The 26914-nt window shown below is 37.5% G+C and overlaps 2 protein-coding genes across 2 annotated transcripts in view; both read left to right on the top strand.

The window, feature by feature from the left end:
- The window catches only part of LOC134666813 (CD151 antigen-like), a 213423-nt gene that overhangs the window by 108004 nt on the left and 78505 nt on the right, over nucleotides 1-26914 (top strand). The gene's annotated exons all lie outside the window — the stretch shown is intronic.
- Nucleotides 1-26914, top strand: part of LOC134666760 (sorting nexin lst-4) — a 217687-nt gene that overhangs the window by 129116 nt on the left and 61657 nt on the right. The window lies entirely within an intron of this gene.

Below are 26914 nucleotides of genomic sequence, written 5' to 3'. Positions count from 1 at the left end.
GAGTGCGTGGTTTTTTACGGGCACAGTGTGTTATATATTGTATACGTAGATATTAGGTATATATCGTAAATACCCGCTGTTGCATAAGTTGCAACCCGAGGCGTTATACAACTCAAACAGTCATTGTTGGTCGAACAATGTAATCTTTCCCAAAGTCGACAAACTGAGTGTACTTACGCTCACTTAGTCGCTTTCGAGAAATTGTATTGAGACTCGGTACCGACAATTAAGCACTGAATGTGTGCATTTCATATTAAGTCTGCTTTAAACCGGCTAGAGTCTGGATGCGCGATGCAACACCGCTCAAGCTCCCTGTGTAGATAAACACGCACGTACTACGCGTCATATCTGCACTACATATGCGACTGAACAAACCAATAGTAATACTTCCTGTATTACTGCAATGTTAAGCCGCCAGAGTGCAGCACAAATTTGTTTAGTAAACCATAGAGTAACTTACCTAAACAAAAAATATACTAGGCTTTAAACAGTTTTTTGACAATTTTCACTATGCACGAAGGCGGTTTGTTTACAGGTGACCTACCGCGAAACGCGAAAATCGAAATTTCTTTATCTGCCTCTCTATCGATTGAATAGGCAAGAGTGCTAGAGAGCTCGAGAGGCAGAAACCGACCTTTCGACTGTCGTGTTTTACGGTAAGCCATGTGCTTGGGCTAGTGACGCCCTCTACCTACGCAGAGTTTTGCGTAATATTCACTATTCCTTCATGGACGGTGTAGTGTTTGGGTATATCAAACAATTTTTACCGACGGAATAGCAACCTTAGAAAGTTGATTGACATCTACAGTTCATCTGGTCATGAGTGTCACGACTTCCAGATATTTTAGGATCGGTCGAATCGTGAATGGTTGACATTTCTAATTTTTTTTAAATTGTTTTAACATAAGAATGCTGCTATCCGTGCTGCTTGCTAATTCAATGCTGAAATATCTACAGTCGTAAAGTAGGACGGCCCTGTCACTTGCAGGGTTCTGCATAGACACGAAGTGCCGTAATTAATTACGAGGCCTTCCCCGTTCACTGAATAAGACCTCTAGATTTAACCATAAGCTACAATTCTGAAGGTGTAATAATTTTTATTACATTTATAAAGCCACGTTTAGGCTTAAATTGTAATTATTTACATTGTATTTATTAGTCTGTCTGACTGTAATGTCTTGCAAGTTGAATTTGACCCACTTCCCGGTTTCCAATGAAACTGAAAATTTACATACATATATGTACATATGTCGGGTCGGGTGACAATGCAATATTAAAGTACCGTCAAGCTGAGCTGATGAGATGATGGATACAGGAGGTGGCCTCAGGAAGTCTGTGATAAAACAACGCAACCTAACTATAGACGCAATAGAACTTTACTGGCCCCGAGGCTATTAGTTTCATGTGGAAAGAAAAGTACAGTCAGCTATAAAATCTTTTTTCACGCATTTACTATTAATTTGGCTTGGTTTGACAATTGCCATGAGCCATTAGATATTCGTAAATGCATTCATTACATTAGGAAGAATGGTTTAAATCAATTTACATGCCAAATGAACCGAATTTGATTGATGTTCTAATTGGATATAAATCCGGGCAGAAATTTAATACCCTTTTATTGCAGTACCATTTCACTGGTTACTTCGAATCGTTTAGCATCTGATACCATGAATTGATAGAAAAGCAACCTAATGTTATGCTCAATAGAAATTATATTGCGTTTACATCTTAAGGTCAGTAATGGCAAAGGATGGGTACAGTCAACTTAGGTTTAATTGTTACTTCTTCATTATTAGACGTAATGGCCGCTATTAAATTGTCACATTAAGTTACATTTATTAGAACAGGAAAATAGATGAGTTTATTTATGTTCCTGTTTCAGTTTGCTTTAAAGAAATGTCTTAGGTAATCTAAGATCGAGACGTTATCTCAATTGGAACAATGATATCCACCAACGAATACAAAGTTGATTGACGAATTATATTTTAAATGCTGATCAGTAGGTAAAACATTATTTTTATAATCTATTGTCGCAATATTTCACATGTTTGAGGCAACAACTATTAATCAACAATGGAAAATGTAGACAGCCTACAATAGGATTTTATTCTGTGAGTGGCATTTTTAATCAAGGGGATTCTCTTCGCCGTTTGTCAATATTATACACCGCCACTGCCATTAATATTCATAGTTAGAAATTAAGACACAACTTTAGTCTGTAAACGTCACAATTATGTAAAACAATCTTGAATAGTCAGTGAATTCTTCCATTCGAGTGAGTTCAATTTGCGTTTCACCAAACAAAAGTTTCGTCAATTTATCCAGAACTGTAGAGGAAATTTGTACCTGAAAGGTCACTTCGTCCTAACGATCGTTATGCCCTTAGACCTTAGACTTAGACCCTCCGTTACCTAGAGAGGCCTTATTGATTAACAGGTGTGTACATAGACATAGATATCATTTATTGGTAATAACTTATTTACTAAGTAAGGTATTACGCCCGACTTTCAATCCGGAGGTCGCGGGTTCAAATCCCGGCTCGTACCAATGAGTTTTTCGGAACTTATGTACGAAATATCATTTGATATTTACCACTAGTTTTTCGGTGAAGGAAAACATCGTGAGGAAACCTGCATACATCTGCGAAGAAATTCAAAGGTGTATGTGAAGTCCCCAATCCGCATTGGGCTAGCGTGGGGACTATAGCCCAAGCCCTCTCGCGCATGAGAGGAGGCCTGTGCTCAGCAGTGGGACGTATATAGGCTGAAATGATGATGATGATGAAGGTATTACAGGTCACAATTTTCAAACTTATTTCTATATATACATCTTACATCTATTATTTACACCAATTCGGATATTACACTATTCTTTATAATCTAAAATGTCTTTAAAACTGTAAAAGCTTGACTAGCCTACTAGTTTTTTACCTACTACCTATGCGTGTAGTTTCCCAAATGACAGTAGAACCATGATCACCAAGGTACATAGACAGATTGGGTGTCACCCAATGGGTGACCGAAACCGACGAGAGGAGGAGCAAAAAATCCTCATTCCAAAAACCGAACCGTTGATGTTAAGTTGCATACTGCCCGACTAAAATGGCAAATACGCCGAAACACTTGCATCTATAAAATACTGACACTCAAATAATCATCCGTCACGAGCCGTCTAAATGTTGATATGTTCATACATACATTCATAAATCAAAACATATTAAAGTGAACACGCACTCAGCTAAAATTTTATTGAAATACGTAAAAGTTTATTGGGGTTGCCTATCAGAGCGCAGGTCAGTCCTGCGGAAGCTCTACTCATATTTCACTTTTTGGAGCTCGGTTTTTGACGTTTCATATATTTTTACTTACACAATTTGTATGTTTATATTTCATGTGCGTGTGTCCTTTATATTTATGTATTCAAATTCCTTCGCTCATGTTTATTATTATTACTTAAGTATGTATATTTCAGACTTTGACCATAAAAACAATACGTTATTACACTTAATACAAACCAAATTTTATCAAGCTTATAAATAAATTAAAAGTGGAAAAATTCACTGGTTCGAGCCGCGCCTGAGACAGTGAATTTTTCCTTATTTTGATTTATTTCTGAGCTTAATAGCATCGTTTGCGTTTCTGTTTAGTACAAAATAAAAATTATATTAATGATAATTTATTTCAGATACAGCTAAGTTACAGTTACATTATGTATGCAACGTTTATTTTAGTTAGAAATGTTACTTCTGATTTTGACACACTATTATTTTTTATACACAACAATGACAAACAATAGTTGAACGAAGTGGCCTTGCCTTATGCCTTTTAAGGGGCCCACAGATTAACAGTCCGCCGGACGGTATCGGCCTGTCGGTTAGAACAAAATTTTGACAGTTCCGAACAACTGACAGGCCGATGCCGTCCAGCGGACTGTTAATCAGTGGGCCCCTTTAGCGGCATTTCCCAATCACTCACGCAGAGTCTATTACATCCCTAAATACTGCATCGTTACAGTACTGGGTGGGCTTTAATATCGATAATTCTGCACCCCACGCATAACAGCCATTGGAAAACTCATTCAATTGTTTACTGTATTGGGGCAGTATTTTATGCGATATTATCTAGCAATTCTAGCACAACATACTCGTAGCCCCCTGTGGTGGTTTTATGGCTTTAATGCTGCATTTGTTCCCAGCAACGCTGTGGGGTTTCAACTACTACAATTATCGTTTAATGTCCGTATCTTACGCTGTTGCAATATTGTTTAGACTTCAGATTTTCGAAGTTCGCTAGGCAGGTAAGTTCAGTATACCGGGTGGGGCCTGTAATATGAGCAAAAAATTAAACTGTAGGCTGTACTCCTCATACTGACCAACATTTGTTCAGCGACTTTAAAAAATAACTTGTGTTTTGATTTTTAATACACTTTAAAGTTAATTCTAAGACTCAATGTACTTATTGCGAACATTTGTTCAGCGACTTTAAAAAATAACTTGTGTTTTGATTTTTAATACACTTTAAAGTTAATTCTAAGACTCAATGTACTTATTGCGAATTTTGTTAAGTTTAACGCGTGACAAGCCACGTCAATCACAATGATATGGCGTGGCGATGGCGTCCATTGAAGATAATGTTTATTTTGTATGAAAAATAGAGAGTCAAAATAAGTAAGTACTTCATAATTTTTAAAAGTTGTTTAACAAAAGTCTCACCGTTTGAGGAGTACAATCTATGTTTTAATTATTTGCTCGTGTTACAGGCCACACCCGGTATAGGCCTAGGTTACTGTTTAGGTCTACTTGTGATGCTGAGTGCATAATGAATTGTAACATGGACAAATTGAAATTTCTAAAACTTTTAAGTTATGAAACGTTTAAACTTAGTTAATTTTAATGCTGAGTCAGATTACTTAGTTACTAAGAAATAACTAATTAATGAGTAAGGGGCTGTCCATAAATTACGTCATCGATTTTCGACGATTTTTGACCCCCCCCCCCCCCTATAATCATCCAAAAATCACGCTTCAAATTGGGAAAATAATTTTTAAAAGTTACTTAGGAGTACGAATTATCATGGTTCATGTACGTATAGAATCGTAGATAATAGGTAATTTCAAATTGGTATATCCTGTGTAGGTACTATGAACGCTTAGCCAGATCACAATCTGTATGATTTACACCATTAGGACCCACGCAAATGCAAATAAATTGATTATGATTATCTCCCGCCAGTGGTAGGTAATGAGCGTAACAATGCCCAGTCATCTCACTAATTACTGGATTAATAAACGGAAATCGCACATTTCTACCTCACATCTCATGCGATTACGAAGGTACAATTGCGATGTTGTTTCAACCTGGTTTGCAGCAGTTCTGCTGGCCTTCATGGCGAATACCTACCTGCCTAAAAGTTGGGGCAGGTTCGCCCGTACCATTGTGGGAACCAGTCCAAAACCACTGAACAGACACCGCAATCCACTACCAATACAGCTTTAACTGAAACAAAGAGCAAACGGCCGCCCGTATCTCTAGTCACTACCGATTGACTCAAATCGATTTCTCAAATATACAAAAAAAAGAGCTGCGGCATCTAAATTATGAGGAGTTGAAAAGGGAACGTGCTATAGATAACTTACAGAACGTTATATAAGAACTAACACAATTTGATGCCAAAGGAAAGACATTCCACAGCGAGAATTATGTTTACGATGTAAGAGGCAAACGAGCAGACGGATCGCCTAATAGTAAGCAATTACCGGGGAGTGCGTTGCCGGCCTAATTACACTTTAAAGGGGCCCACTGGTTAACAGTCCGCCGGACGGTATCGGCCTGTCAGTTGTTCGGAACTGCCAAATTTTTTTTCTAACTGATAGGCCGATACCGTCCAGCGGACTGTTAATCAGTGGGCCCCTTAATGGGCCCCTACAGGTTTATAATGTTTTTTGCTTATTAAAAACTAAAAGCGTTTCGAAAACTATTTTGACTAGCGAAAACGCGCAGCGGTTCCATATTCCATATAGCAGTATGAGTGTTTGCTTATTTAAAAATAAAACGAAACTAGAGTGCGAGTGTAGCAATTCATAAAATAAACATAAAATTCTTGCAATCAAATGTTAATAATATTAAGAAAAGAGACATCGCAGACGGCGTAACTTTATTATTTAAGCATAAAAGGATCTGCTTTTATCCTTATTTAAATCCGAAGGTCTTTTGAAGTACAAAGAAAATACTCGTAGTGTTTATACACGTACTATGAAAGAGGTTAATGTATGGAAGGATTGGATGGATACTTTCGGCAAAAATTCGTTGGTTATATAAAATGGGGTAAAGTTCAAAACAAATTAATGTTTCAAATTATGTGGTCAATCTGGTTGTCAAAAGTCAAAAAATTCAATGACCACAAAATATATTATGACTATCAGGCACGATAGCGTCATTTATTCTAACTACATTAAATTTATTAACGACTTTCGATTAATTAATCTCATTTAAATCTATGGGGTAGATTTAAGTAGGTTTAACCCTTTAAAAGAAAATTTCGAGTATCATTTTCAATGCCAATTAAGATGGCAACGGTAGTGAGCACGGCTCTAACAGTACCTTAAATAAAATGGATTACCATAAATTCCAAATTGTCTCAGATTTTTCTTCCAAGGTGCATGAATAACGTCACAATATAATGTAAGTATATCTACTAAAAATTAACCAACAACAATAAAAGCCAGGGAAACGAGTCACTCAAACGTCACAGGCGGGGCTGGAGTTGTATAAAATCTCAAGTTGCTGGACATACCTAATTAAATTAGTTGCGATAAAGTTAAAATGGAACGATGGAGGCCATTTTACTCAGTCTCCTGTTTTGTTTTGCGAGTTACATTTAGGTCGTGATTATGACTCACAACGACCTATTTTGTTTAGTCGGTAAGTTCAACATCAACTCTCAATAGACCCTACCCTACCCTACAAGGAGCTGTCTCTGCATGCGTCCTTATGACACAGGCAAGGGCAGGCCTATGGAACTCTCCGCGCGAGCTCGGATTAATACCTACGAATCGGCTCCCGTTCACGGTAGATAGGCAAGCCAGTTGGTTGCCACACGCGCTCACGTACGCACGTCACCGCGCGCCGCACTGTCAATTTTTACCATAGTTACAAGCTACGTAGTAGATGCCTACCTACTATTGAATTTCTTTAATTAAACATGTAGTGTTTATTATGTATGACAAATGTATAGTTTTAGATATCTATCTATTTGAAATAGGTAGCAATTTTTTACGAGTAATTTCTTTTGGTAAATGTTTATTTTAACGACAGTCAGTGGCAGATTTGCAGTCTTTGCCGCCCTACGCCCCAGGCCCTGTAGCCGCCCCTTGCAAGGCACCCATAATATTCACTACATATATTTAAATAAATAATAAAATTTGAGTTTTTTCTTGTTACCATCAGCGAATTTTTTGTCACAATTTGCCGCCCCTAAATATCTTGCCGCCCTAGGCCCGGGCCTACTGTGCCTTAGGGCAAATCCGCCACTGACGACAGTAAGTTAACTTTACACCGGAAAGTGCCTACTCATTTTTGCTCTGGTTAACTTATAATTAATTACCTGTATTGATGGGGTTTCTATTATTTTTCTTTATAGTATAACATTAATCTCTATCTGGTTTTAAATTACACGAAGTTTTAAAACTAATTCTTACTGGGATTATTACGCGGCTTATAAAACGGCGTAAACCCTGCGGTTACTGCAGGGACATATGACCTTTTAAAAAGACTATTTCGCAAACACTAACGCATAATTATTGGAATATTAGGTATAATTTAAGATTTAGCTTTCCTTTTATTTCACTCCGCTGTTTACGTAGGTATTTATTTATCATTTCTAAGCGTCAGCAACCCTAGCTTTGTGCCGGTGCGCGCGGTGCGGGGAGCGGCGCGCTGAAGGTCACTCCATTGTATTTTTGTGTAGGTATCAAAACGGTAGGTATTTGCGTTTTGTTTGAGAGATAAGTATCTGTTCGTAAGAACTATTATATAATCTGTGGCAAGGGCAGCATTTACTAACATCCCAATAAAATATCAAACAGGCCTCTACGTGTTGGCGTCGACTTCGTGTACGCCACCTAAATGTCCGGAACACCATTTGTCCGTGATGGGTAAAAAAGTAGATATGTACCTACAATAAGTTTCCCGTCAGACTATACAAGTACACTTTCGCAAACACTCTTGAATAACCTACCTTTAAATGTAGACAGATTAATCTACGTCCAGCCTTTCATCTAATTCTAAAACAACAAACCAACAACAACAAACTGATGGTTTTGTAATCGATGTTTATGCAACAGTTTAGGTACTGTTTTTCCAATAAGCCGAGGGAGCGAATTTCTCTGCCATATTTAAGATATTTCTGATTGCGCGCGTCCAATAAACCTGCAAACTATTACGGCGTCCCCACGGTGAATTCGTTCGAAACAGTTCCTATTGTCAATTTAACGGATCATTGCTTGGGACGCTCTTGCTGTTACGTTACCAACTTTGTCCCAAAATTTGCATCCATTAACTTTTACATAATTTTTGCGTTTCAAGTAATTGTTAAAAGATAATGCGTATAATAATTTGCTTTGTGACTATTGCTACTAAAATTGATAGATAAATCGACAAAGTTTTAGCTTTGCTCGAGAGTGGCTATCAAGTGCTCACATCAAATATTCGTAAACCGCACAAAGGTATCGCAGACAAAGATTTCGCTAGGTCCCGTATTGACAGCGGGCCTTACTGCACGTCAAAGCAATTTTGCCGAGCCTTGTCTCCCCTTGACACTCAATTTGCTTCGAATCTCCGTTTGAACAGACTCGGGACGCTAGGAATTTGCGATAAGGTAACTTTTAAAGGTGAAGGAAATGGGCCACCGCCCGTTTTCTGCGTATTGCCGTAACACTGGTGTAACAAATAAAGATAAACACAATGTTTACGTACGTATGTTTCTAGAACGAAATAAAAGAAATAAATTATTTAAGTACATCCTTTGTTGGTATAAATCATTTTCGAATAGTACCTGTACATCAAATTGTGTGAAAAATAAATAATGTAAAAAAAATACTGAAAATATCTGCTACCTATCATTGCAAGTCGAGTCAAGGTCGCTTTATAACAATAACAAATCAAGTCAAGATTTAAAACTTTGGATTGACAACAAATGGCAGAATATCTGCGTAGCAGTTAGTCGAGTTAACCTGATAACGCCTAGTCGCCTATGCTACGCTTGTAGTGATTGCTTGCTACGTTGTAGCCTAAAATATATTTTACAAGCTTTTACTAGTTAAGTATGCATTGTACGCGTATGTACCTCTGTACCTATGTATGTTTGTACAACAAAAACGTATGTAGCATAACGATAACGCGCAATGTGTCGTGTTTAGCACTGATTAGGTTTATGCGCTTAAATTTAACTTATAAGTGTCACTGCATCGATGGACCGTCATATTTAAATACGCCTTATTTTGACTGCGGGGTGTGGCGGCGACGACGCGTGAAATACCGCCGGCAGTATTTCCCGCGCCATCGCCTTCGCCATCGAGCTCCGGTGTCACGAGTACAGTCCAAGTCAGCTACAAAGCGTTTTCCAAAAAAGGTGTACGTAGGTGTACCTACCTACTTTTTTTGTAAGTGGTAGAACTTACTAAGGGTATAAAATATTTAGTAATCTTTTATAATTTGTAGGTACAATAATAAAAATGCGTATACTGGTTTTCGCTTTCTGTTTGACGCAGTGCAGGTATCAATTGAAATGGAAATCAAAATAGTAACAATTTTTCAATTAGACTCAATATTTAATTAAATAAGTAGTAGTAGTAGTAAACACTTTATTGCACAAAACAAGTACATAACACAGAGAGAATACAATAAATGTGTACAAAGGCGAACTTATCCCGTTAAGGGATCTCTTCCAACAGTTCATAAGTGCTCTCTTTTAAACAGAAATGACTGTGAATTGAATGAATCTAAACTCCCACAAAAAAAGGACATACTCGAAAATATGTCTATAAAAATAGTGTTATTATATTTATCATAATTATAAAACTATTTTTATAAACCGCACCGCAGACACGAGTTGTCTTTGCCAAGATCACTTTTGAACATTTTTGGTATACATTTCTAAAAGACACGTCACGCACACACTTATATGCCAGACAACCTAATGTTTAAAGCAAGGAAAACTAACAACAAAATCCAGCTTCAAAATACGTTGAAGTGTACCTAAACCCTGTAATATCATATTACTTTTGCATCACGTCCTCAGAGAAAACACGAACGCGTACCGAGAACCACTATTGCAAATTCACCATATTCGTCCATATTGCAAAATTCACGGCGGTCTTCGCAAATCCAACTGAATACTTTCCTAAGGGGCCCACTGATTAACAATCCGCCAGAATGTATCGGCCTGTCCGGTGTTCGGAACTGTCAAATACCGTCCGGCGGACTGTTAATCAGTGGGCCCCTCAAGAATAGATCTCGTAATTTCAGGATGGGAATGCAACAAATGAAATGACATAAGTACACGGGTAAAAATGAAATTATATAAAAATTACTACGACACGATTGTAGCTGGGTGTGTGTGACACATCTCTACTGTGCAATGCCTATGCAAACATAGATAAAATATTCGTCCATATTTATACGTCAAACTAAGACATACTTACTCCGTTAGTGAAAATGAACGCGTTTGTGTATTTTCCGATTCACCGATTTGTTGGGGCATATCCGGATTTTTAGGTCGAATCCGGATTCCACCGGGACATTGAAATTGAATTTTTGATCATATCAAAAGCAAGCTTTGTTTGGAACAATGCGGGCGTAAAATAGCAAAAGGATGTTTATAAAGTGTGACTAGCGGCTCGATTCGAACTTTAAGATACATGTCAGTGTCAAATGTGACGTTTCTTCAAACAAAAAAGTCACTTTTGTCACTGACACATCTAATCCATATCGTTTCTAGATATATTAATTGACGTATGTTAAAGTTCGAATCGGGCAATACCGCTACACCGTCACCGTGCCGAGAGCAAGCCGCTCTAGGTATCTACATTAAATTTAGACGAGTATACGATATAACCTACATGTGCCAGTCACATATATCTCAAAGCATAGTTGGTTAAAAGACGAAGAGTTAAAAGGTATAAAAAAGCATAAGTACGAGTATATGAATATACAATTAATATCGTTGTAAAAATTGCCATATTTCGGATCAACTAAAAACAATAGTATAGTAATGTACGGGATGTACCTAATAGACACGAAATTGATAACTTCATTTTAATGATAAGTTTTTTCATGTTTATAATATCTGTATCTCATTTATTTTTTCTTATCTTTCACGTCTTTTCAAATTTAGAGACGTATTTTTATGATCGAGGTTGTATTTTATATCTAATATATGTAATTTAATTTTTCCATTGACTTCAGAGGCTTGTACTTAATTAAGAGGGAAATTTTAAACAATATTGGTAATTAATGTTGAGCTAAATTAAAGTCCGCTGTCTGCCGTCAACCACCCTAACCAGCCGACAGCGGTCCTGAAACAAGGAAATGCAATTAGGTTGTGATTAAAAAAACAAAGGATCACATTAAAGCTGTGTCATCCACTTAAAAGTTACTTCATGCCATGTTGAATACTGAAATAGGTAAGTATGTATATACAAACTCGCAAGTCTTTTAATTTCCGTGGAAACTACTTCATACATTTTATAAATTATATAGTTCCAGAACGTTAAGATATTACTTGCAGAAAATGGGTCACAGCTAGTCCATTTGCAAAAAATTCATTAACTTAAAATCACATTTAAAATACTCAGGGACAAAGTTGTGACTTTTTATATAATATTTTTTTATGCAGAACGCCTCTCTTTCATTCAAATATCATCACCCAGGTATGCCCAGGTGAAGTTTTGGGCTTCAATTTTATCCTAAGTTGTCTATTTATCGCACTGTTTACAGCACTATGGTACCGTAAAACCCCCTAACTGTAATGGCCAAAAACTAAGTTAAAAGGCAAAAATATGATTTTAATCAACATAGTCTAGGGTGAAATATTTTCATAAACGAAAGCAAACATGGTGAAAACCTCCTTTACTTCTGTAAATATTATGTAAACTTGTGTTGTGTACAATAAAGTGATTACTACTACTACTAAAACCGAGAATAACATTAATGGATACTAAATTATGTATCGAATATTGTTAAGATACAGTGATGTGTGGCATGTGGCTGTTGTAAGCGTCTTTGTCCGTTCCAGTTAAACACAAGCTGTTGCTGTTAAAGTTTCTTGATGCCCCGAGCGGTTTTATAGGTCAGCTGCGAACTTGTTGTGTCCAAACTTTTATTGGCTAACCATACAGCTGCGGAACTTCAAATCGACTCCTTGCGCGCTTTACATAAAAAAGTTACCAATTTAAGTGTTTCAATGTTTATGCTATTACAGTAAAAATAAATGGTTGTCTGTAAAGTCGGTTTACGAACGATAATTTTGCGTGATAACGTCATAAGAAAACATTACCATTGCGTAACCTTACCATGGAGATCTGTCCACAACGTTACCATGGAGATGGATATCCGTCCACAACGTGACACTTTTTCGTGCATGCTACCGATGTTCATCGATTTATTTATAAGACGTTATCACGTCAAAAATGTTTATTCGCAACTAGAGTTTTCTTTATTTACATTGACAACAGTTAAACGTGTTTATGCCCGCAGTACAATTTAGTCTGTGTACTCATTTCTTAAATCATTTCACCCATTGTCACGTACCCCGCATAAATCAGTTGAATCGGCCAAAAGGCAGCGGCAACAGGCTGCCGTAATGTGCCCGCGCTTACAAGTATTAGTAACCTTGAAAATTACATTAATTCCACATGAATATCGATGACTGTGGATGATTGAATTATTCATAAAGGCCCCTTCGTTTGTATTCAGACCGCAGTAAGCTGGAGTAACGGACAAGTCGCCGAGCCGAGAGCGGCTGAAGCCAGACAGATCCTATTTACGTTGGTACATTGATTTCATTTCGGCAGGCAATGCACGATTGACACACATTCGTTCGTTATTTTGCAGTAAACAAGTAAACGAAGACGCGAGCTGTCTATAACACATATTTAATAGGCAATTATCTTTTGTAGTAAGATACGTAATATTGCCACTTATTACAAAATATTGTCTGTTAACATGGCCATACGTACGTACATAGTTGGAATAATAATTACTTATATATAATTCGATACTACTTTATTAGGCGGGCAACAGTACGGCTACCACCAGTTTGGCACTGACATAAACGCTAGCGTGAACGTAACTTACTTTCTATGCACCTCGCTCGTACTGACAAATATATTAGTGCGAGCGAAATGTACAGAAAGTGAATTATGTAGACGTTGGCGTATATTTATATCAGTGTTGACACTATCAGTGACTCATGGTACGGGTACAGGTGTAAAACAGTTTACTTTTAGTCTCTATTTTTTTCCTCAAAAAGTTGTTTTTGTAACTGCAAAACAGACAATGTGCTAATTACAGTGTAATAGGAGTAGAGGGTGTGGGTATATAACATAGCATGATTACACTAACTAGCAATCTGTTTCGCAAAAAAGGTAATTAATAAAGGGGTCATAGGCTTGGCGGTGTTTGCAGTGAGTAATAGTCTGCCAACATGATACAATTACGAGGTGGGACCATTATGCACGCTCTCCGGCCGTGTATAGATACATTTTAGGTTCCTACCTATCTATGTAGTATGTTTGGACAAATTCGATGCCCGGAACGAGATTAATCCGAAGTATCCAAAAAAACTAAAGATACGATAAGTTTTAGATAACTTGATCGTGATGTCACGTACACTTTTGTACAGATGTAGGTGCATAATCAGTTTCCTTCGTATTTTCACGGAAACCTAACGTGTCAGTCAGTCTTGGCTAGCAATGCACGCACGAGAACTTTCCAAAGTTGCGAAACTTTCCACATGAGAAATTCTCGGTAACTTCTGAGAATGTTCTCGAGAACGAGAATTTATTTATTTATCGTAGTTTATACCATGAATATTCACGATAGTTTAGGTGTAGTCCTTACCCCCAGAAAATTCCGACTTTTGGTCGTCCGCTTCCGGTCAGAAAAATGTATGACGGCCCGGCCAAACGGTCAGACTTAGGTGGGGGTGCTCGACCAAATGTCATAGAGGGACCCTGGCAGTTTTTGACGCCGCCATTTTTTTTTCAATATGGCCGACTTTTTTTTTAACTTTTTGAATTTTGTTCTAGCGCGCTGAAATTTTGGTCACGGAATCTCGGGGTCCCCTAGATACCTTTTTTTGGAAAAATGCTACAATTGAGGGAAAACTGGCCACTTTTATTTTGTATGGCAACTTTTAAACGGTGCGTGATAGGTGGGGGGTGCTCGACCAAATGTCATAGAGGGCCCCGAGACAAAACAAACTGCATTAAAAAAAAACAAAATGGCCGACTTTTTTTTTTATTTTTTCAAGTTGGTCCGAGCGCGCTGAGATTTGGCATGGCGGGAGATAGAGGCCTCTAGATTCTAATGAAACTAAAAAAAATTTTGGAAAAATTTGTCGAAAGTCGAAATGTTCTCTGATATAAAGTGAGAATTTAAGCAACTTATTGGTAAATTTATCACATCAACAAAATAGCTAACTGTAATAGACAATAATATATGCATAATAACATTTAGTTTTAAGTTATGCCTATTTAAACTTTATTTCAAGTATATTCTCTTGTTTAAACAATAATTTCCATGTTGCAGGAACGTTCTGAGAACATTCTCGAGAACGTTTCCGCTTTTTGGGAATGTTCTGCAATTTGTACATTGCTAGTCTTGGCACAAGGTTGATTGAAGTAGCATGACAAATGCGAATGTTTCCGAGAAAATTCGACGGAAAACAATTATGCACCACATCTGAATCGCTTTAATGCAATCGGCCTTGCTCCTCAAAGCAAACCTGACTGACTGATAACATAATAATAATTAGTAACATGCGAAACGAGAAGTATGAACTCCTTCAACTCATTATACAAGGAAAGATCCAAGGGAAAAGACCCTCCGGACGAAGACGTAACTCATGGCTCTAAAATCTCCGAACATGGTTCAAACAGAGCACACGCTCATTATTCCGCGCAGCTGTGTCTAAAGTTCGTATAGCCCTCATGATAGCCGACCTCCGGTAGGAGATGGCACTGGAAGAATAATAATAACATAACTTGTCATCTTGCCTATTATTGTCAATAGAGGTGACAGCAGGGTATCATCTATTGGACAATTTGGACATTAGCAAATTAGAGCACAAGGATGTTTACGTTATGTTATTGTCCTGACGTCAAGCGTCGTGATAGCTTCATTCAAAAGACATTCTAATATTCCAACCTGATTAAAGCGTTTGCAAAACATATAATAAATAAGTATATTATTTAGACCACGGGTATCCTCCTTAATGGCGGCCTTTTAATGATCCAATCTTGGATGAAGGCCTCTTCCCTCTTCTCAGTCTCCCTCTCCCTCTCCTCTTTCACTCCTGTCGTGTGTGCCCGATTTATCCAGTCCCGATCTCCGTGTCGTCGGATGTAGTCCACCCAGCGCTGCGGTTGTCTACCACTCCCTCGGGTGCCCGCTCCATTCAAGGACTCATATTATCCAGCGACTCTTGTCCATTCTCGCAATGTGCCCCACCCATGTCCATATTATTAAGTGTACATGTGTATAATTAATTATAGTAGGAGTAAGTTTTAGCGGTAGTTTACATTAAACCGCCGCGCCTCGCTTGGGCCCGCCCATGTGACGTTTGTGCCGGTGCCTGTCGTCCGTCACTGCAAGGTCCATGTTCTAGTTTATATTCTAGTACATCATTAGGACACTGTTTCATTGTCACGTCATATTATATTGAATAACTTAAAATATACATACCTACCTACTGTTAGGGGAGAGTCAAATCGTAGCTACGCCAGTAACCCACAGTAGCTGGAGAGTCGGCGATGCTAAATGTAGACATAGAGCGTCGTAAAGACCTAAGGATCGTCGGGTGACAAGCAAAAGTCACTAACTAACATCATTGAAATTATTGGACAATAAACCGTGCTATAAGTGTAATAAAGTGCATTGTTACTTTAATTTTTTGATAGAACTTAGTGACTTTTGCTTGTCACCCGACGAGATGGTAGAAAGAAAAAAAAAAGGTTAGGATATAAAGTGAACAGTGAACATTTACAGACTTGACAAACACTTAAAACAACAAAACAAATGAACATTAAGTAATCCTTAAAAAAAACACAAGTAAGTACAGTGATACACAAGCAGCAGCTTTCAGCTACTAGTGTATTAACTATTGTTTGATAAATATTAATAAATAATAATATAAAGTCTTCTTTCTCAGCGAGCAGCAAAACGTGTAATACAGGGTGATTCAGGAGACGTGAGCAGGACTAAGACTGCCTATTTCGTAAATTATAAGCAACTGTTTCGTATCAGTATTAGTGAGGTTAACGTTAATTTTCTAGTCGTGTTGAAAAAAAAAAGTTATTAATTTATTTACGACATGCATGGTCACCCTACAGTTAGAATATTAAACTACCGATATTCTGTGTCAAATTGAATGTCATCACGAACTGGTTACTTTTGAAAACTCGTATCTCACTCAAGTTTGACAGTTTATTTTCTTCGTAATCATAATGCTGTCATTGCGGTTAAAGAGGTTTTATGTTTATTAATTAGGTCTTGTAGGGTGACCATGATTGTACAGAATTAAATTTGCCCTCGACAAAAAGTTAAAAAATAGGAAAAAGTATGGTTGTTTCACCTAAATACGACGGTGATCAATCAATTATCAGTTACTGAGTGTGCAGGATTAGTCCTGCTCACGTCTCATGAATCACCCTGTATATCTACAGATTTTTTTTTAATTTCGGGGGTTGATACATCATGCAGAGAGCTGCACAGAGCAGATTGTGGATTTCGTCGTTTTGGTCCGATTTAATGCTATAATTTTTCTATAACTTTCTTTTGAATCTGAAGTTCGACGGCCGATTTTTTACATTTTAAACGCATAAAAATAATTGTCAGATTTAGTAATAGTTAGCACAATTATAGCATTAATTAGGGCTAAAATTACCAAATCCACAATCTGCTAATCTGACGCACTCGAGTAACTACAAAAACCGGGCAAGTGCAAGTCGGACTCGCGCACGAAGGGTTCCGTACCATAAAGCAAAAAAAAACGGAAAAAAATGCAAAAAGAAAACGGTCACACATCCAAGTACTGACCACGCCCGACGTTGCTTAACTTTGGTCAAAAATCACGTTTGCTGTATGGGAGCCCCACTTAAATCTTTATTTTATTCTGTTTTTAGTGTTTGTTGTTATAGCGGCAACAGAAATACATCATCTGTGAAAATTTCAACGGTTCGTGAGATTCAGCCTGGTGACAGACAGACGGACGGACGGACGGACGGACGGACGGACGGACAGCGAAGTCTTAGTAATAGGGTCCCGTTTTACCCTTTGGGTACGGAACCCTAAAAATCCCCTCTTGGGCTCCCCAGCCACTGTATTACAACCCAAATTACGCTAAAATTACATTTCAGAAATACACCTAGCCCCAAAAACATATTTATTTTATATTTTACTACGAATTTTACATTGTTGGCCAAATCACTCGCACGCGAGCGTCGAGCACACTTGACTACGAGTCGAAGCGTCAAAAATATGATCTTTACAAATGAAGACCGTTTTCAAACTTTGAATGCCGCTTCAAGCATAATCTAATCCCAGCCAAAATGGCGTTGGTAATGGTAAAATATTTGTTCCTAAACTAATTCATCAATTCATCATTTACCAGAATGACGACTATATTTCACGAAAGGGGCTGGGCTTAGTGTAGATATTGTCAACCAAGTTGTACCTACTCATACAAAATTTCCCAATAGTTTTTGCACCTAAGTATTTATCAGTTAGAACACTGAGGCCCACTTGCACCACCCCACTAACCCGGGATTAAGCGGTTAAACCGTTAACCTAGTGTCAAATTGTACTGGTAACCATGGTAACTCCAGGTTTAACCGGTTAACCTCGTGTTAGTAGAATGGTGCAAGTGGGCCTGAATGGCGGCCCGATTCCAACTTTAAGATAACTACGTCAAAAATTTACTCAAGATACCTACCGTATGGATTAAATATGTCAGTGTCAACAGTGACGTTTTTGTTTGAAGAAACGTCACTTTTGACATTGACATATCCAATCCATATCGTATCTAGCCGTCATATTTGACGTACCTTAAAATTCGAATCGGACCGTATGTATGTTTAAATATAGCCTCGTTCGTCAATCTACTTGTTCGTCTTACTTGAGGACACCGTATTAATACTAACTAGGGCACTGAATATTAATACTAGGTACACTGCAGTTAATAAGCAAGCTGCAGTTGGATATTTTAGTAAAGTGTAGTGAGCGTTTCCTGTACGGCTACCATCAGTTTGGCATTGATATAAACGCTATCGTGAACGTAATTTACTTTCTATGCATCTCGCTCATACTGACATATTAGTGCGAAAGAGATATAAATAGAAAGCGTTTATATCAATGCCAAACTGATGGTAGCCGTACTGATTCAGTTATTTACAGCGCATGCTACGTAAATAACTTGATTAAACAGATTCAATTTAATTATGATTAGAAACTTAAGATAAAGTTATAGTACTCCCTTAAAATATTATTAACGACTTTCCCTTACGTGGACTTGTAGCTGAAGATCTCGTTATCGCTACCTTTATAGGTCGTTAGCGGTTTTTGGATAGAATATTTCGTAAAAATGAAGTGCGAATTGCGACCTCCTATAAAATTATTCCAGTAGACAGACAGGCGATATGTAAGAAGTGGACATTAACACCCTTATTCGTAAAACTTTAAAAGCCTCAAGTAGTTAATTAATGTTCTCCTTTCTTACAAATTCATAAGTCAAAGTTACATATTAAGACAAACTGTTAACCACTCACATGATTCATGCAACTGTAGTAACGCCTTTAGAACACAACATCTATCCTACTAATCTTATTACACAAGTACCTACGAGCAAAATTAGTTTCTAGGTCAATAACTCTGATTACTAGTGTAACATTGTTACTATTCTGTGTATCCCTTTCTGAATCCGTTGGAATATGAAGGCTTAATAACTTTTATCGTTCGTAACATGCGCCGAAGGGACTCGGGCATGTCCCTCTATTGATGCCCCAATATTGTAGTGTACAATAAAATGTTAGGTAACAGTATTTCAGCAGAAGTAGAGTTAATTACAGCTAATAAATGTTTTTGCACGTAAAAAACAATTGGAATGATATTAAAACTGCATAATAAAGGTTAAGCAACAACCTCAGTAATGGTTTGCTCGTTAATGTTGTCGGCATTTGCTTCGAACGGTCCATTAGCAGCGCCCCGTCATAGCAGCTTTTTTCACACCCACAGACCGACCTTGCAGTAATTTTCGGTCTTTTTAATACGATTATAAATATTTTCTGACAATTTGTATAGTGTTTTATTGTTATAATCAAAAACACACACACACACACACACACACAGTCATCAATCCATCGTTTTTAGCAGAGTTTGTCGTGTTTTGGTAGCATACTGTATGCAGACTTATTAAATACCTATAGTTCCAGCGATTTTCTAGTAATTAGTCCTTGCAAGTGCCTAAGTGCACATTCACTGAGAAAAGTACAACAAAAATACACTTAGAATTACAAAAATAAACTTAATCCGGGGACAAGGAGAGTTAACTAATAGGAACAAATTGACTTTTGCAATTTCTATTAGTTCTTGCAATTTCTATTATCTGTTTGTTGAAATTATATTTGGGATTACTGAGCTGTTTGTAGAAATAAATAAACTTTACAGAAATAGTGAAACGTCCATAATTATTACTAAAACTTCATTTTTTCCCCCAGTACTGAACTGTTTTTTAATTCCTGGTGATGATTTTTCTCTCAGTGTTGATGTAGACAATATATCTTTATTCTTACGAACAAACCTACCCTGCAAATATGAGGTAGGCATTGTATTTTTTTCGTAATAAGTATAAACAAGTGAACATGATTAAAAAGCTTCTGTTTTCTTCATCCCTGTTTATATTACAAAGCCTCTACAAACACTCATAATATATTCATCTCATCATCTTACGTGAAAAGCAATGTAGAGATACTTGCAGTTTCTATCCGGCCCTTAAATCGAATTTGTTATTAAATCCTACTTTAGCAAGGGGAAATAAGATGTCGACTAGAGACTCATTTGTATTTATGATCCATAAAGTTCCAAATTCTCCTTAAATTTTCCTCATACAGTGTCATATATTTTAACAATGAATATTTTCTTTTTGTAGGTAAGGCAGTTCTGTTGAGAATGTTCTTTAGTTTAAAGGTAAGGAAAATCAAATATATCCATTCAAATAACATTTTATTAATTGCTTAGAAGACTCAAAATAACTCAAGAAAACTGAAGACAAAAATGCCGTTGAGAGTATTTTTTCTTGAATCAAAATTATTCATACTGACTCCATTGTTAGGCCAAATAAGCTCCTCGCAGGCTGATTAAGGTCGACCGACATTATGCCGCGGGATGTTTTCATCGAATAAATACTTGTTTATGTATAAAAGTCAAGCCGTTGATATGAATGTTTTTTGTCGTATCTGTTTATTTTTTTCACCATAAATAGTTTTCATGGTTGGTCTTCTGTGGTTCTATTATTTTAGCTAATCACATTTTCTTACTAAAAATGTAATGAGCAACACAAGAGACCAATATCGCCCAATAGATGAGATAAAAATATGCTAAGAATTAGAAAACTGTCAATTTCAACTCACTTTCCAAATAATATTTAATGATTCCTTCTCATAAATTACAATAGCTTTACAAACGACATAACAAATATAAATTTAATTACAAAACCAATTAATGACTTACTGGCTATAAAAAAGGTAGATAAAATAATTCTGAAAAAAAAATACCTTTTACAGTTCTAGTACCTGTCTTATTTTGTATTTTGAGCTTAGGTATCTTAAAGGGGCCCACAGATTACCAGTTCGCAGGACGATATCAGCCTGTCAGTTGTTCGGAGCTGTCAATTTTTTCTTTTAACTGACAGGCCGATATCGTCCGCCGGACTGGTAATCAGTGGGCCCCCCTTAAGATGTCTGTTTCCATGTAGATTGGCAATTTTGCAATGTTTCCCATGGCATATCAGTAGTTTCGTTGCAACGTCTTTCGTTCGTCGAAAAAAAAATATTTTTAGTTTACGGTAATCAATATCAACTTGTCAGCTGTTAGGAGCTATCATGCGTTTAACTGACAGGCCGATGTGGCTGAGGTGGAGCTGCATGAAGCTCGCCTTCCAGATAGATAATTATAATAAAATTGTAACTTTTCAAATTGGAATCGTTATCGTTACACCGCTCACCAATATTAACAACAAAAATCCGGAACAATCGAATCGGTTCTGATTTGGAATTTGGCTGATTGGCTTTTGATACGCGGCCGTCGCTTTGCGGTTGCCCATGATGCCGTGATGAAGTAATATGGCGAAATGAATTATACATGAAATGAAAATGAATAAATTCCATTAACGGGTCTTTATTTACTCTACCCTTACACCGATTGGTGAGGACGTCGAATAGTACGAGTTGCTACAATAATATGTACTTATTATGTGTTTCATTTTGTAGTTAAGTAGGGTAATTCGCCAGTAACTGACCACCCCCAAACCAAAAATGAATTGAATAAATTTAGTATAAGGTTTCAATAACTGGCCAGCTTCCAATGACTGACCACCTTATACTAAAATGAATTCTATTTATAGGTGAATAGAATTCATTTTCGGTTACTAAAAGTGTCCAGTTACTGGCGAATTACCCTATTATGTGTTTCATTTTGTAGTTAAGTATAATATCGTCTTATTCGCTTTTTGTAATGTGGCTTCCCATACAACCATTTCCAGTCGCCGTTACGACGCGGTGTAGACACATCTTGTGTCGACACCGTCTGTTTCGGTCACAATTCCAGTCGCAGAGTCGTCGCCGTGTCGACACAGTTACCAGAAATGGGGAAGGGTCGACACATGACACAAAGTGACATAAAGTGTGGTCGCCGTGTGCACACATTGTTTCGGGTTTGCGACTACTTTATGCCAAAATCATTCGTTCATTCGTTCATTTTGTTCCTGTCAAATGGAAACTGTCAGATGGAAAAATAGTTAAATAAAAATAAGTGACATTAATACGCCATCTCTAAAACGGATTACAAGACGTAATTATATATTGTTTGCATTTATATTACAATAGGACTTAAATTATTATGGGGAATTAAACTGCTCGAGTGATTTGATAAACTAAGTGTAATATAATCAACGCGCCACCACATTGTTTTAGTTTAGCCGGAAATGAAATTGTTTACTTCTCAGTGCTTGTGTTCATAAATATATTATTTTATGCATTTTTAGTACTTCGATGCGTATACTATACTTAAATAACAGAAATAACGCTTTACATACTACGAAACTTGTTAATTATGATGTATAAATATGGTTTAAGGCTGAGAAATATTGCAGTCACAAAGTAGTCGCAAATGTTTCGACTTTGTGTCGACTCTGTGTAGACACATGACACGCGCTGTCAAAAGTAATAACAAAGTTACTGGATTTGCAAAATGGCTCCTTGTGTTCATTTGTTTTCAGATATTCTCAAAGTGTAAAAATGACGTGGTCAGAGATGGGACTTAATAGATTAACTGTTTATTCGACTAATTAATGGAATAAAAAAAGTTAATCCTCAAATTTTAATCACGATTAGTTTAGTCGACCTAACATAGATTGAAATTGAATAAATCTGAACATTAATCGAATAAATTATCGATTAAATCTCGGTTGGAAGTTGACAGGGGGCCATTTTTGTACGTAAAAATAATAGAAATGTCTTGCATGCAGATGGTAGCCAAACACTTTGTCATAAAAGTCGAGATGGGTGTCGATTTATAGGTTTTAGGGAGTGCCGATTTCGAAAATGATGACCATTTTGGAATCCAAAATGGCGGCCATGCACTGTGTCATAAAAGTCGTCATGGATGTCGTTTTATACGTTTTAGGGGGCCCCAATTTTGAAAATGATGACCATTTTGGAATCCAAAATGGCGGCCATGCACTATGCCATAAACGTCGTCAGGGGCGTCGTTTTATAGGTTTTAGGAGGCGCAGATTTCAAAAATGATGACCATTTTGGATTCCAAGATGGCGGCCATGCACTATGTCATAAAAGTCGTCATGGATGTCGTTTTATAGGTTTTAGGGGGCCCCGATTTAGAAAATGATGACCATTTTGAAATCCAAAATGGCGGCCATGCACTATGTAATAAAAGTCGTCATGGGTGTCGTTTTATAGGTTTTGGGGGGCGCAGATTTAGACAATGATGACCATTTTGGATTCCAAAATGGTGGCCATGCACTATGTCATAAAAGTCGTCATGGGTGTCGTTTTATAGGTTTTAAGGGGCGCAGATTTCGAAAACGATGACCAATTTGGATTTCAAGATGGCGGCCATGCACTATGTCATAAAAGTCGTCATGGATGTGGTTTTATAGGTTTTAGAGGGCCCCGCTTTCGAAAATGATGACCATTTTGGAATCCAGAATGGCGGCCATGCACTATGTCATAAAAGGCGTCATGGGTGTCGTTTTATAGGTTTTGGGGGGCGCAGATTTCGAAAACGATAACCATTTTCGATTCCAAAATGGCGGCCATGCACTATGTCATAAAAGTCGTCATGGATGTCGTTTTATGGGTTTTAGGGGGCCCCGATTTAGAAAATGATGACCATTTTGAAATCCAAAATGGCGGCCATGCACTATGTCATAAAAGTCGTCATGGGTGTCGTTTTATAGGTTTTGGGGGGCGCAGATTTCGAAAACGATAACCATTTTCGATTCCAAAAGGGCGGCCATGCACTATGTCATAAAAGTCGACATGGATGTCGTTTTATAGGTTTTGGGGGGCGCAGATTTAGAAAATGATGACCATTTTGGATTCCAAAATGGTGGCCATGCACTATGTCATAAAAGTCGTCATGGGTGTCGTTTTATAGGTTTTAGGGGGCGCAGATTTCGAAAACGATGACCATTTTGGATTCCAAAATGGCGGCCATGCACTATGTTATAAAAGTCGTCATGGATGTCGTTTTATAGGTTTTAGGGGGCCCCGCTTTCGAAAATGATGACCATTTTGGAATCCAGAATGGCGGCCATGCACTATGTCATGAAAGTTGTCATGGGTGTCGTTTTATAGGTTTTGGGGGGCGCAGATTTCGAAAACGATAACCATTTTCGATTCCAAAATGGCGGCCATGCACTATGTCATAAAAGTCGTCAAGGATGTCGTTTTATAGGTTTTAGGGGGCCCCGATTTAGAAAATGATGACCATTTTGAAATCCAAAATGGCGGCCATGCAGTATGTCATTAAAGTCGTCATGGCTGTCGTTTTATAGGTTTTAGGGAGCGCAGATTTCGAAAATAATAACTATTTTGGAATCGAAGATGGCGGCCATGCACTATGGTAAAAGTCGACTTGGATGTCGTTTTGTTGGTCATGGTCATCATTTTCGAAATCTGCTCTTCCTAACACCTATAAATCAACATCTATGACGGCTTATATGACAAAGTGCACGGCAGACATCTTGGAATCCAAAATGGTCATCATTTTCGAATTCTGCACTCCCTAAAACCTATAAAACGATATCCATGACGACTTTTATGACAAAGTGCACGGCACACATCTTGGATTCCAAACTGGTCATCATTTTCGAAATCGGCACTTCCTAAAACCTATAAAACGATATTCATGACGACTTTTTATGACAAAATACGTAGCGGCCATCTTGGATTATAAAATGATCATCGTTTTCGAATTCTGCACTCCCTAAAACCTATAAATCGACATCCGTGACGACGCAAGTTATCTTTATTTTCAGATCTAACAAATTGCTACAGAATACAAAGGACAAAAAAAGAAGCGAGGAGGTAATGAAACAAGCAAAAATACAGATGATTCCTCGACGCAATTGGATGCTTCTTAAATAGTGTCCAGATTTTTTTGTCATAAAAGTTTTTATTTTTCACGTATTACTCTCACAAGTTCCGTGACATTTCGACCTTGTAATTTTTTAAGTAAATGTTTTTGTTTATCTGTGAGAATCTCACTAGAATAATATAATCAAGGTATGTTTATATTTGATAATTGAAATAGTAACGCAAAAAAAATATATATTTGTGTCTTATATTCCTGCCGAAGACTTTTATTTTTCCTTTTCCTTCTACACAAGTTTGGTCAAGTAATAAGAATTTAGGGCTCTCAATTTTATTTTGACTTCTACAACAGTAAAGCTACGAGGCCATGTTTGGTATCGTTTTCGTATAAATTCGCAGTACCAAATTTAGTTATGGTATCACATTGACACCATTCCAAAGTAAAAACATATAAACTCACTTTCTTTTAAACTCCTCTTCACGCTTAAACTGCTGAACAGTTTTAATTTAAATTTAGTACACATATATTTTGAGTCCCGAGACAGGACATAATAAGTTATCTCAAAAATCATCCTTCAAAGGTGTGAAATGAGGTGTAGGGGGGAATTCAGAATTGACTTCTTGAAGTTATACTGTTTAAGTTTAGGTTTGAAGTCATGTTTTTTTTATCATTTTTAACTAAATCAAAGATGTAGACCATCCCAAATTTAATATAAATCGGTTCAGCGGTTATTGATTTCCCGTACAAATTTCCACGCCACTTTTCACACCTTCAAAAGATGATTTTGGTTATAAGATCTATCCTATGTCCTGTTCCGGGACGCAAACTATTTCTATACCAAATTTCAACGAAATCGGTTCAGCGGTTAAGCGTCAAGAGGAGTTTAAAAAAAACCGACCAAGTGCGAGTCGGACTCGCGTATTAAGGGTTCCGTACATTAAGTCCGACTCGCGCTTGACTGCACATTTCTAATAGGTTTTCCTGTCATCTATAGGTAAAGAACTATTTTGTGTATTCAGACAGACAGACATACAGACGCACGAGTAGGGAATGCAATACCGGGATACCAGGATCCCGAAATACCGGGATCCCGCATGCAATTTGCGGGATTAATCCCGCTCGTAAATTAAGCGGGATCCCGCGGGATTTGCGGGATCGAAGAGCGACGTGGTTCTTAGGTGTTACTACAAGGAACACAGGCTCGGGCACGTGCCTACTGGCGAAAATTCTTCACGGAGCCTAAATGCATCTATGGAGGAAAGGGGTAATGACACGGAAGAGCATTTTACCCGAATTTGTCTATTTATTTCATCACACTTGCTCGTAAAAGGTGTTATTTTACGTAGGCGACGCGGTCCGTAAATCTCAAATTTGTACCCAGGGAATTTTGTTATGTAGGTACGTCCGAAATTAGGCAGATTTTTTATTGTTTTCCCTCTTTTTTCCTCACAGGTGTGATGAAAAACATTGTGTGTGCCACGAGTGGTACAGGACTTACGAAATCGCGTTAATTAAGCCTTTACACACGTTCTTAAATTCTTGATTACTGTCATTATACCGTATTCTTTTAATACAAAATGTACTATCTCTAATTTTAGTTTACGTTTTGTTTTCCTTCATATTTTTAGTACTAATTCGTAAAATTGTATACTAACTTGCGGGATCCCGCAAATACCGGGATCCCGCGGGACTTAAAATGGCAATCCCGCGGAATACCGGGATTGAGTTCTTCATGCGGGATTGCATTCCCTACGCACGAGTGATCCTATAAGGATTCCGTTTTTTGCTTTTGAGGTACGGAACCCTAAA

This window comes from Cydia fagiglandana, chromosome 8 (assembly GCF_963556715.1).
Source record: "Cydia fagiglandana chromosome 8, ilCydFagi1.1, whole genome shotgun sequence".
Taxonomy (NCBI): Eukaryota; Metazoa; Arthropoda; class Insecta; order Lepidoptera; family Tortricidae; genus Cydia; species Cydia fagiglandana.
Note: the sequence above shows the minus strand (reverse complement) of the source record. Positions and strands in the feature narration are given on the sequence as shown.